This window comes from Aulonocara sp. 'chitande type north' Nkhata Bay, linkage group LG14, assembly GCF_057382095.1.
Source record: "Aulonocara sp. 'chitande type north' Nkhata Bay isolate Kocher_YH1m ecotype deep benthic linkage group LG14, A_spYH_male_GT1.1, whole genome shotgun sequence".
Classification (NCBI taxonomy): domain Eukaryota; kingdom Metazoa; phylum Chordata; class Actinopteri; order Cichliformes; family Cichlidae; genus Aulonocara; species Aulonocara sp. 'chitande type north' Nkhata Bay.
In genome coordinates this window covers 38,905,030-38,917,061 of record NC_141357.1, presented here as the reverse complement: position 1 = coordinate 38,917,061, position 12,032 = coordinate 38,905,030, and the positions used below count along the sequence as shown (strand labels likewise).

Genomic DNA, 12,032 nt, shown 5'->3' with positions numbered 1-12,032 from the left:
TGGGGTTGAGGTCTGGAGACTGGCTAGGCCACTCCAGGACTTTCAAATGCTTCTTACGGAGCCACTCCTTTGTTGCCCGGGCGGTGTGTTTTGGATCATTGTCATGTTGGAAGACCCAGCCTGGTTTCATCTTCAAAGTTCTCACTGATGGAAGGAGGTTTTGGCTCAAAATCTCACGATACATGGCCCCATTCATTCTGTCCTTAACACGGATCAGTCGTCCTGTCCCCTTGGCAGAAAAACAGCCCCATAGCATGATGTTTCCACCCCCATGCTTCACAGTAGGTATGGTGTTCTTGGGATGCAACTCAGTATTCTTCTTCCTCCAAACACGACGAGTTGAGTTTATACCAAAAAGTTCTACTTTGGTTTCATCTGACCACATGACATTCTCCCAATCCTCTGCTGTATCATCCATGTGCTCTCTGGCAAACTTCAGACGGGCCTGGACATGCACTGGCTTCAGCAGCGGAACACGTCTGGCACTGCGGGATTTGATTCCCTGCCGTTGTAGTGTGTTACTGATGGTGACCTTTGTTACTTTGGTCCCAGCTCTCTGCAGGTCATTCACCAGGTCCCCCCGTGTGGTTCTGGGATCTTTGCTCACCGTTCTCATGATCATTTTGACCCCACGGGATGAGATCTTGCGTGGAGCCCCAGATCGAGGGAGATTATCAGTGGTCTTGTATGTCTTCCATTTTCTGATGATTGCTCCCACAGTTGATTTTTTCACACCAAGCTGCTTGCCTATTGTAGATTCACTCTTCCCAGTCTGGAGCAGGTCTACAATACTTTTCCTGGTGTCCTTCGAAAGCTCTTTGGTCTTGGCCATGGCGGAGTTTGGAGTCTGACTGTTTGAGGCTGTGGACAGGTGTCTTTTATACAGATGATGAGTTCAAACAGGTGCCATTCATACAGGTAACGAGTGGGGGACAGAAAAGCTTCTTACAGAAGACGTTACAGGTCTGTGAGAGCCAGAGATTTTCCTTGTTTGAGGTGACCAAATACTTATTTTCCACCCTAATTTACGAATAAATTCTTTACAAATCCTACCATGTGGATTCATGGATTTTTTTTTCACATTCTGTCTCTCACAGTTGAAGTGTACCTCTGGTGCAAATTACTGACCTCTGTCATCATTTTAAGTGGGGGAACTTGCACAATCGGTGGCTGACTAAATACTTTTTTGCCCCACTGTATTTGATAAGGTGTAGGTAGCTATCTTGTTTGGTTATTAAAATATAGCATTATTTAATACCAGACACTTCAAATGTTACTCACATGTGAGAAGCATCTCCACCAGTTTCCAGTGTGATGAATTTACAGAGTGTACCGTTTTAACTCGAGCATCAAAATCAAGCAGCGTAAAATGGATTTAAGCAACAATGTATCAATAAAAATCTAAAATGTGATTCTTTTTCCTACAAAAGAATAAACAAAAGGTTGCTGTTTGCGTCCATCTGCAGACACAGATCCCTTTGTTGCATCAGAAACACAATCCAGCACCAAAGAAATGAACACGCGGAGCTGAAAGCAGAACAAAGGCAGGGACAGCGGGGCGTCTAATTTAGACCAAAACAAAAAGTTTACACAGAGGTAAGGAACGTTTTCAAGTTCATGACTTTGCAAAGTAATTTCTCATGAAAGCCACAGAGCAGCAGTTCCCAGTTTGAGACAGGCGGTCTGAATCTGGAACGATTCAGCCCAGCAGCCACATTAGAGTGAAAATGACCTTTCATACAAAGAGCTGCATTTTTACAGCCCAGCCAAAGCTCACAAACAGCTCACAGAGAAAATAAAATTTTCAAAACGTATCAACAATCACCCCAATCTTTCCGCCGATGCACAAACACATCAGTTTTTATTCTGAGGAAATTATAAACAGGTTTGTTTCTCTGGAAGATGTCCTTGCTTATGATTAAGAGAAACACTGAAGTGTAATTCGGGAAAAGAAAAGGAAAAGATTTCCATATTTGGGAAATTTCTAAAGGCCTTTAGACACAGGTCCTGAAGGAGTTCAGAGAACAATGTGGTGCCTATAAATAAAAGTCTGGCCATAATCAAGTTTGATTTCCTTGCAATAAAATCTCAGCATGTGGAGAAACAATGTACTGTGTGGATCTCAGAGCCTGATATACTCGATTCCCGTGAGCCTTACGGTGTGTTCACACCGAACGCGATGGACGCGAATAAAACGCCCCAAACGCCCCTAATTTGACGCGTGTACATTCGCGTCTCAACGCGTGTCCAAGAAAAATCCATCGCGCGTCAAAATATCATATTTTGACGCGAGTGAACCGGAAATGTGGGAGGAATGTGGGAGGGAGTTGTGCCAGACCGGTATCTTTGCAAGATGGCAGCTATCGAGCTAGCGCTTGAAGAGAGAGTCTCCCTTCTCTATGTACTGTGGAGAGCAGAGCAGCAGCGTAAAAGACGTCCTCGCCGTACCTGGGTCCATCAGGTCCTCCAGAGGCATGAGCAGTTTGGTGAGTTTCACCACTTGCTCCAGGAGCTGCGCCTGGATGACGGCCGATTCCAGCGCTATCACCGTCATTCACTCGGCCAGTTTGAGGACCTGCTTTCCCTCGTCGGTCCCAGCATCGCCCGCCTAGACACCAACTACAGGCGCTCAATCCCACCTGCAGAGCGCCTGTCCGTCTGCCTGAGGTTAGTAAAACTATTTAATACGGTAGTCCTTTATTGATATCTGTGCTAATATGCTAATCCATCCAGTTATACACTGCTAACATGGATGTGCTATGCTAACAGTGAATGCTGTCGGTGTTTACTGAAAGCAAACTGTGGTACAGAGACGACTCTTTATAATATTTCTAGTGATACTCAGAAGGTCTCATCAAGTCCCGATTTAATTCGATTTATGCTGTTATCAGTGTTTGCATGATAGCATGGCTGTGGTGTCACATCAATGTATGCGCTCGGTGTTTGCTGATATCAAACTGTAGCATTAGGACCACTGAGTTAACCTTGTAGTGATACTCACTCCTTTTTATTTAGACCTGGTTTAATTCTGGGATAGTTGAATATTTGTATATAATCCCTGCAGCTGTCAGACTCTATAGCAGGGGTCACAGCCTTTATTAAAACAGAGTTAGATAAAACTGTGAACAGTTTGGTTCATCTCTAGTTACATGGTTCTAGCTTGATAAGCTGTCTTATCACAGATTAATTTTTCAAAAATATTAATGATTTAAGCAAGGAAAGGGCTACATGTCAACACACAACTCTTTATTTCTATTAATGTCTTACTTCATTCCTACCTGATTGACATGTTTAGGAATTATGAGTGATTGGCTCACTGTAGTTGTGAAAGTTGCTACCAATCAAATTCTGCATCCCACTGTATCAGTATATTTTGTCATTAGTATAATATGAAATAAATTCTACATGTGTCAAGTCGTGTGCCAACATTTGCTGTGTAGTAGAACTGAGACATTAGTCATTATAAACATTTATTTGAAATAATATTAAAAGTCTCAAACAGAAAAACATTAAACATAAATATATAAAATATAAGAATTTACAGAGAGACAGGAATAAAAAGGACCAGCTGCTCTCCAGAGCAGGAACAAGGCTGAGGAGGAAATGCTCCATTGGAGACTGGTGTGGCCTCTTCAGGGACTCCAGGATGGCCAGCTCCACCGCCGATGGACCGTCCTGGGACCCGTCCCTCATCTGCCTCGGAGCCGTCCTCCTCTGTGGGCCTGTAAAACAGCACAAAACACAAAGAAATGAGAAGGCTGCTACTAGATTTTAATTTCAACATTGAAAAAAAAAAAAACAATAACAGGATATAATCAGATTGGTTGTAGATATTTAGTAAAGGTGATCACAAGGGAATCCCACCGACTAAAAAGGTATCAGTGCTTGCTGTACATATCTGTGGGTGCAGCAGCAGGAGCTCAGGGACTGGGGATGCTCTGCTGCAGAATCAGTTCATTCTATCAATACAGTATTAAATGTTAACAGGTTGGATATAATAATCGTAGAGTAGACAGTGGTCCCTCATTTATTGCAGGGGTTCTCAGAATAACTAGCCCCTGGTCACAGTTCTCACAATTGATTCTCAAAGTGCAAACCTTTGTAGATTGCAAAACGTAAAAGTATTATTATGCCGCGGTTTGTCTTCATCTGCCCGCCACTTTCGTGCGCCTTTTTCCCTCACGGTGCAGGTGTCTATTTCCGAATGAGGCTCATAGTTATGGGTGTTTTTGTGCTGTTTTTTCTATTGGACGCGATGGTTATCAAAACCAAACGTGATAAATTTGGCAAGCGCAGGAGATTTGTCAATCAGGCTGCAGAATGCAATGCTGTACTGTGCAATAAAAAATCAGCGAAAAAGCAAAGCAGTGACGGATGAACAGCGGGACCACTGTGTGCTGTTTATTAATAAACAATAAAATATATTCCTAAATGACAACATGCATAAAAGCAGAACGGTATTTGTACGTCAGTGGGAAAATAGCGGTGGCTTGCTAGCTTTTGTGCGGCTTCCCCGGGTCAGTGAAAACTTTCAAAAGAGAAATGAATGAACTTACCAGGTTGCCCGATCTCTTCACATATCTTCCTCCAAGCTCGGTCCTTTTTATTCCTGTCTCGGTACTGAAAGCAGCTGGTGTTGTACAGCTCCGAGTTGTTTGCTACCGCATTGATTAGCCTTCCCCTCCATTGAAGTATGAAAGGCTTTGGCTGGATCTGCCCCTTTGACCTAGGTAACAGCCACGTCACCAGGCTCCTGATTGGTTGTCGCGGCGCGATTTGACGCTGGAGTTCAGATTTTTCCAACTCGAGCGGTAGACGCGAAACGCGCGTATGCACAAAATGCAACACAAAAACTCACGCGCGTGGTTTTATTCGCGAGTCAAGCGCGCCAGACGCGCTACACTGACGCGCGTTTCACGCGTTTTGGCGTTTTCGCGATGCAAATCTGCTTCCGAATTTTCGCGGGACCCGCAATCGCGCGTCATCGCGCCTTTCCATTGACTTTACATGTAAACCTGACGCTCTATTCGCGTCCATCGCGTTCGGTGTGAACACACCGTTAGAGCTCCACTGGTGTCCAAAAACCATCACAAAGCCATCTGTGGGACATGTTCCATTATAACCCACACACACACTGTGTATCTGACACAGATCCACACACACCATCCGACTGCAACAATCAGATCACCACATGTGGATTAATTCACAGGTTACTAAAGTCAGCGCAGACATTTCAGATGGGCTGGACACAACATAAGGAACGCTGTGATGTGGGCTCATGTCTACATCACTGGGAACATGAAGGACCACTGTTGAAAAATGTTTGGTTTCTATTATTTTTTTAGCCTTTATTAATTATTATTGTATGGAAAAGATATGTCAGAAGCAAGATTTAGGAAAATCAGTGCAGGTACTGAACGTGCAGTTGACTCGTAGACATCCAAGATCTCAATGAATGAGTCCATCGAGGCTTATGGTCATGGTGTCCCCATGACCATAAGGTTGAGGGTTCGAATATGCTGAATATTCTGCTTCACTGAGTCAATGGGTTAAATGCAGAGACGAATTTCCCCATGGGGATCAACAAAGTTATTAATGTTAATTATTATGTTAACAATTTTTTCCCCACGTCTAGTTTAAGTTGTCAGTTTAGTTCTTTGCAATCAGGCTTGCAGCACTGTAGCCTCCATTTCTGCTTTTTTGTACAGGAGAATCACCGTGACGACCACTTTAAATTGTCTTTGGGCTGCTTTTCATATTTGCTTTGTGTTCATATGTAAACACGTATGTTTGTCCTCATTAGAATACGGATTGGTGTTGGTGTGCAGGATGCTAGCCTCAGATTTATATTGTTAAATGGCAATTATGTGACAATGTGTTTCAGAAATGTTACAAGTAGAATAACTAATTACTTCCTCTGATGAGTAATTAAGTAATGAACTGGAATATTTTAAAGTAACAAGTAATGCGTAATAGATTACTTTTTTTGAGTAATGACCCCAACACTGGTTCTAGATAAGCTAACCTTTATTAGTCTGACATGTAGAAAATTTGTTTTGTTACACCAAAAAGTGGACAGTACAAAGTTACAGATGAAAAATGAGAAAAACACTGGAATAGGATATAACTGAGAATAAGATGCTGTACACAGCTGTACACAGCTGTACACAACAGAACAGGAGGGCTGTCGACCAGGCCTGTGTAACTGAAACCGTAACCAAACATTTTTCCGTGCTTGGGTCACCGTGAGCACTTGGATGTAGTCACGCTGTGGGTTTAAAAAAACAATAATCTTGAAGACGTGCTGCCATTAACTTTCTAATAAAGAAATGAAGGATCACCTGTGTCCAAAAATCCAAGAGAAAAAGCACCTCGGCGGTGTCGTTTAGTCAGGATGTGCTTGGACCACCAACAGAGTTTGTGCATCTCCTCACAGGTGAACCAGCTTGTTCAAAAATCCTGGGAAAAACAAAAAGACCATTTCTTTGAATGCCTGCACAGCCTGCTGTGATGCATCATTCGCTGGAACTACTGAGATAAAAGAAATTCATGGGGAAACAACTGTTGGATGGGAATTCTGCAGGTCTTTTCCATGTCAGTAATTCTCAGAGCTGCCTCAGAGAAATGTCTTCACCCAGCAGAACAGGTTCAAACAGAACTGCAGCTGTTTTTAGGACGATAATCTGTGACATAATAGTTTTATAAATAATACCAAGGAATACATTTCTTCTCCTTCCAGCAGTGCTGGATGTGATTTCATGTTTAGTTTGTGACATGCAGCTGTGCTTGATTCATGATCGTCAAAACTCAAAGCCTCGAGGCTACATTTATTACACTAATAAAAGTGTTCGATAGACAGCGAACAGGACGGTTTCTCTTCATTTTGCACTTTGACAGGACCATGTGTCCGTCTGTCAGCATAGCAATGGAGAAATAATCAAACAAACCACTGAAAATGAAACCAAACTTTTCTAGATTATGATTTTATTTAAATGTATTTCCAATTAATGTGTGCATTAACAGACTGTGCTTAGACTGTTCCTCCCCTATGCAAGGACACCTGGGTTGGCTGGAAGACTGTTTACTTAGCCTGGCAGGGCGAAGGACACTGTCTCAGCTGAACTCTGAACACACACACACACACACTGATACTGATAAGAATCAAAGTGCTGCCAAGGTCCAAAGTCCAGACCTCAGCCCGACTGGGATGCTGTGGTGGAACCTGTGCACCTAAATAGCTTCACGGTGATGTGACTTGCACAGAAAATCATCACTGCAGGTTACTGCTGAGGATCCTGTAGAAAACTCTATATGTTCTATACTCATTACATGCATTTTAATCCTGACGATCACGGCTCATAATTGATGAAAATTAAAATCAAATACCTAACTGACTATTCTAACAGTACAGAGATACCATATATCTCTCAGTCTACTTCAGTACACACTCCTCCCACAGCTACATGTGGACTTTCTACCTGTTAAAAGGGAACAATAGTAACACACATGAACACAAATCAATACATAGATGAAAAATCACATCCAGAGGTATTAGAGCATTTCACAAACTGCTGTGAGATGTTGCTGCCTGACACGAGCCTGCACGCTTGCTGGCAGATGACGGTGGTGCTGACTCACTGGCTGTGGCTAATCTGTTAGTGGGTGTCGTGTGTTTGTGGGCTAGCTTGCATCACTGGAAGCAGAAAAGAAGGCTGCTCGTTTCCCTGAAACGACTCTTTTTGTAAACTTTTTTAAACATATGTGTGTGGCTCATGCAGAAAGAAATCCTGTGACCCTGCAGAGGCTGTGTGTGCCAGTTGTGTTCTCTAGAAAAAATGTGTGAATGAGGAAGCATCAGAGATGTGGTAGGTAATTTACATAGATAAAGTTTTAACTGTAATTTTATGTCCAGTCACCCCACACACCACTCATTTTAGCTGCCACAGTTAGTTTAACTGCTCAGTGTAATATTCATCTGACAGAAAGAGAATTTCCAACATAGTCATTTTTCTATTTGTCTACACAGTACAGGGTCAAGTTTTATTTATATAGCACCAAATCACAAGAGCCATCACCTCAAGGCGCTTTATGCTGTGAGGTAAACACCCTACAATAATACATCAAACACCTAACAATGAGACAAACTCTATGAGCAGCACTTTGGCGACAGTGGGAAGGAAAAACTCCCTTTTAACAGGAAGAAACCTCCAGCAGAACCAGGCTCAGGGAGGGGCGGGGCCATCTGCTGCGACTGGTTCAGGATGATGGGAGGAAGACAGGATAAAGACATGCTGTGGAAGAGAGACAGAGATAATAATAACTAATAATTAAATGCAGAGAGGTCTATTAACACATAGTGAGTGAAGAAGAAACACCCAGTGCATCATGGGAATCCCCCGGCAGCCTACACCTGTTGCAGCATAACTGAGGGAGGATTCAGGGTCACCTGGTCCAGCTCGAACTATATGCTTCAGGAAAAAGGAAAGTTTAAAGTAATAGATATAGAAGCTTACAGTAAATTTTAAAACACATGATTGAATATAAAGTTCTACATACACAAGTTAGAATGTTCACAAGTCAGTGTTTCCCCCTCAAGACGGGCAGCGTGTTTCCATATGAAACTCCTCCCATATTTGCAGACACGTCTGTAACCACTGCTTTGGTTATGCTATCCACCAGCCAACAGGTGAAACTCACAAATCCACTCTTTCCACCAGTACGTAGCTGATGAACAGCTGCAGAGTTAAAGGACTTTGACATTGGATGACTCTTTTTGATACAAAGAACTGCCGCTTTTTACGCATGAAGCATGTCGAAGTTGGTCGGTTTGATCAGTAAGACCTGCAGGATTTCGATGGTGACCCTGATATCCAGAACAAAGACGTATCACTGCTGTCACAATGTGAGGTCCACACCCAAATTAGCAAAGGCCAAAGACAAACATGAGCCTAAAATCCAGAATTGGATGTAAACACAAACCCCAGCAGTAGCATACAAAGACACACGGGGGATGCTGAAGCACACAGTGTTTCTTCAGTGTTTAACTGCCAACAAGGCAAAAACACAAGTCTGCTCTCATGTGATCAAACCAAGATAAACCTGAGTGCATGTAAAGAAATAAACCCTTTAAACTGTGTTTGGATCCTGCTTCAGGAATCGCATCAGTCATGACAACAGGAAACGAGACAGAAGAGGAAGTGGAACTAAATGCAAGCATAAGACAAATACCTATTAAAATAAAAGAGGAAATGAATAACAGCATAGCTGAGGCACAGAAACATGAATGGAGGGGAGCCCAGAGACAGCCGGAAACATTGACAAATACTGGACAAACTTAAAACACAGTAACACAATCCAGACACCTGAACTACATCCAGGAGACAAAGTTGTGCCAGTGTAGCTGAAATAGAAAATGAGTGCAGGGAACTGGCACAGAACGCATGGATCACAGTTTTCTGGCTCAGCCGTTTGTCCTGTTACAGATTTATTTTGTGAAAATTGGAGGTTTACAAGACTTTAAATAGAATTTGTGGTGGATGTGCATGTGTGGGGCTTTAAAAAGCTTAACAAAGGTTTAACAAAGCAAAGAAAGCTATGATTTCAAGGCTTGATGCAAAATTTTCTGTACGTTTTTGTCCTTGACGGGTTAAACCACAATAAATAGAGATAGCGTACACGTGGTGTGTGTGTAGTTGTCTGCCTCTTATAACTCCAGTGATTTTCCTACAGTTTGAAATCTCGTGTGATCTTGTGAATTCCATGAGTCCAGCAGCTAACCGCTCTTGTATCACGGCATCTCAACAAGAACAAATTAAGTTGTTGAATTTCTGACAGCTCCTACATGATTTATTTAAGTTCACCTTAGAAACATGAAATTATTTTGTTCAAATTACAAGTTAGACTTTTGTAAATGTAACAACCATCCAATTTCCTTTTATTGGTATACTGAAAAAAGTAGAGGCGGCCGCCCTAACCCATCTGGCTTGGTATGTGCATTGAACCCACTGTCTGACGTGAATAAACTATCTTCTTGTCTGCAGGCAAAGCAATCGACTGCATCTCTTGAGGGAGACTTGTTACTCTCATCGTAGCCTCTTTGTTCTTTTCCCAGTCTGACGGTAAGAATGTAACGCGGTTTCATTCTGTCAGAGCCAAAGTGAAACTTCAGCCCCTGAAACAGTAACACCCCCCCCCCCCCCCCCCCCCCCCGACATTTTTTCATATCTAAACTTGTGTTTATTGCAAACAAAACTAAGAGCAATGACTTGGAAAACATTTGCCCCTTAATAAATTAAATCCACATCTAAAAATTGCGTGATTAATTTCCTCTGCTTATCTTTGTCTAACAATAACGTTTGTTGGATGAGCTGAAATATCTAAGTGTGATAATATGTTAAAAACAACAAATGCTTTCTCTCAGCGCTGTGCGTGTTGCAGTAGTGTGGTGTCTGTTTTTCCACGGTATGAGATACAAAGCAGATCTGTTCCCCTGAGGACTCACTAGGTCTTTTGTCAGGTATCATTGAGTGAAAATTTTCTTCAATTAATTTGGAATAATAAACAACGGCTCTGAATACACATGAAAGCTTCGTGAAAACACCAGGAGTGCCAAGATAAGCACACAGGTTGGGCAACAAACCCAAATAGGAACTGCATGACAACACAGTCGCTGATGCTGCCATATGTCAGCCTGCAGGCACAAAAGGAAACAAAGCTCTGGCTGTGTGCCCATCAACCACTTTCCACCCATTCCAGCCACTGGTTTCTGTGGAAGGAAGGTGATAACGATATGCCAACGTTCTGCAGAAACCAAAGGGACCAAACCCGCAATGAAGCAAACAAAGATGTGAATCAACCTTCTCAACTGCAGCAGTGACACAGACAGGGCTCCTTGATGTCCGGCCGTGCTTCCTTTTAACGTAAGACAGGAGTTTTTCGTGCCTGTGGTTCACCATACATGCGGCTTTGTGTGTAACCTCCATTTATTCTCTGTTGTCAAACAATATTCAGTTCAGTCATTTTAATTTACAGTAGACAGTTTAACAAGAGCCTGAGTGATGCGAGAAAATTCAGAGAAATATCTCAAAATATTTGAGCTGATAATTGTAAGCTGGTAAGTTAAGGAGAAACACACATGCATGTGTGTGTATAAAAGTGAGGTTGTAGGTGGCGTCTCAACGACATGATTGAAAGGATGTGCTGTTGGTGGTGTTTTAATATAGGATGTATTAAAGTTTTCCTTCTTCTAATTTGCTGGTGCGGGCCGTGTACAGTTGACATTTTTTCTTTGTGAACTCATGTTTGGCTGTTTTTTCCTCATAAATTTCAATTTGGTTCCTTTCTGTTTATGTAGCACCGAGTCAACGGTTACCTCAAGGCAAAGGCCATAAAAAACACCAACAGTCAAAGCTTATGAGCAAGCACTGGGTGACAGTGGGAAGGAAAAACTTTTAACAGGAAGAAACCTTCTGCAGAACCGGGCTCAGGGAGGGGCGGGGCCATCTGTCGTGACTGGTTGAGGGCGAGGAAAGGAAGACTAAAAACACCGAGAATTTGGTCCTTGTATCTTAAAAAGTTTGAAAATATTCGTAAAAAACTTTTCCCATGAGTTGTTTTTGCCTTTATTTCCACAAGGGTGTAAGATCACGTCCCCAAAGTGGCTCCTGTGTGGTGAAATGTGCTTACAGAAGAACATTTACATACTTTGAATAATGTTTCACTGCTTTCTTTTCTTCTTTACAAAAAGTTAAATTTAGACTATAGAAGAAGAAAAGCATGCCGCAATAGATCAAACACATATGAGATAATACAATTTCCATGATCAGCTAAATGGAGCCTTTAGCCAGAGTAGTTAAATCAGGAGGCACCTGTTTAAATCCTAATTTCCTCGTGCTGCCAACTCTTCACCCTCGCATTCAGACTTCCTGGCACTGCAGGTCCGGACCTGCCGCGAGTCAAACGTCTCTCTGATTGGGTAATGCTTGGTAAGCCTGAAATGCACAAATGAAACTGTGCGTTTCAGTGCAGAGCAG

The 12,032-nt window shown here is 42.4% G+C and overlaps 1 long non-coding RNA gene across 1 annotated transcript; it reads right to left on the bottom strand.

The window, feature by feature from the left end:
- Nucleotides 1-3,453: 3,453 nt before the first annotated feature.
- LOC147315238 (uncharacterized) lies at nt 3,454-4,875 on the bottom strand. Its single transcript, XR_015124776.1, has 2 exons — nt 4,557-4,875; nt 3,454-3,722 (listed from the first exon to the last, which is right to left on the bottom strand). It is a non-coding gene; the product is annotated as an uncharacterized LOC147315238 (long non-coding RNA).
- Between the last annotated feature and the right edge of the window lie 7,157 nt (nt 4,876-12,032).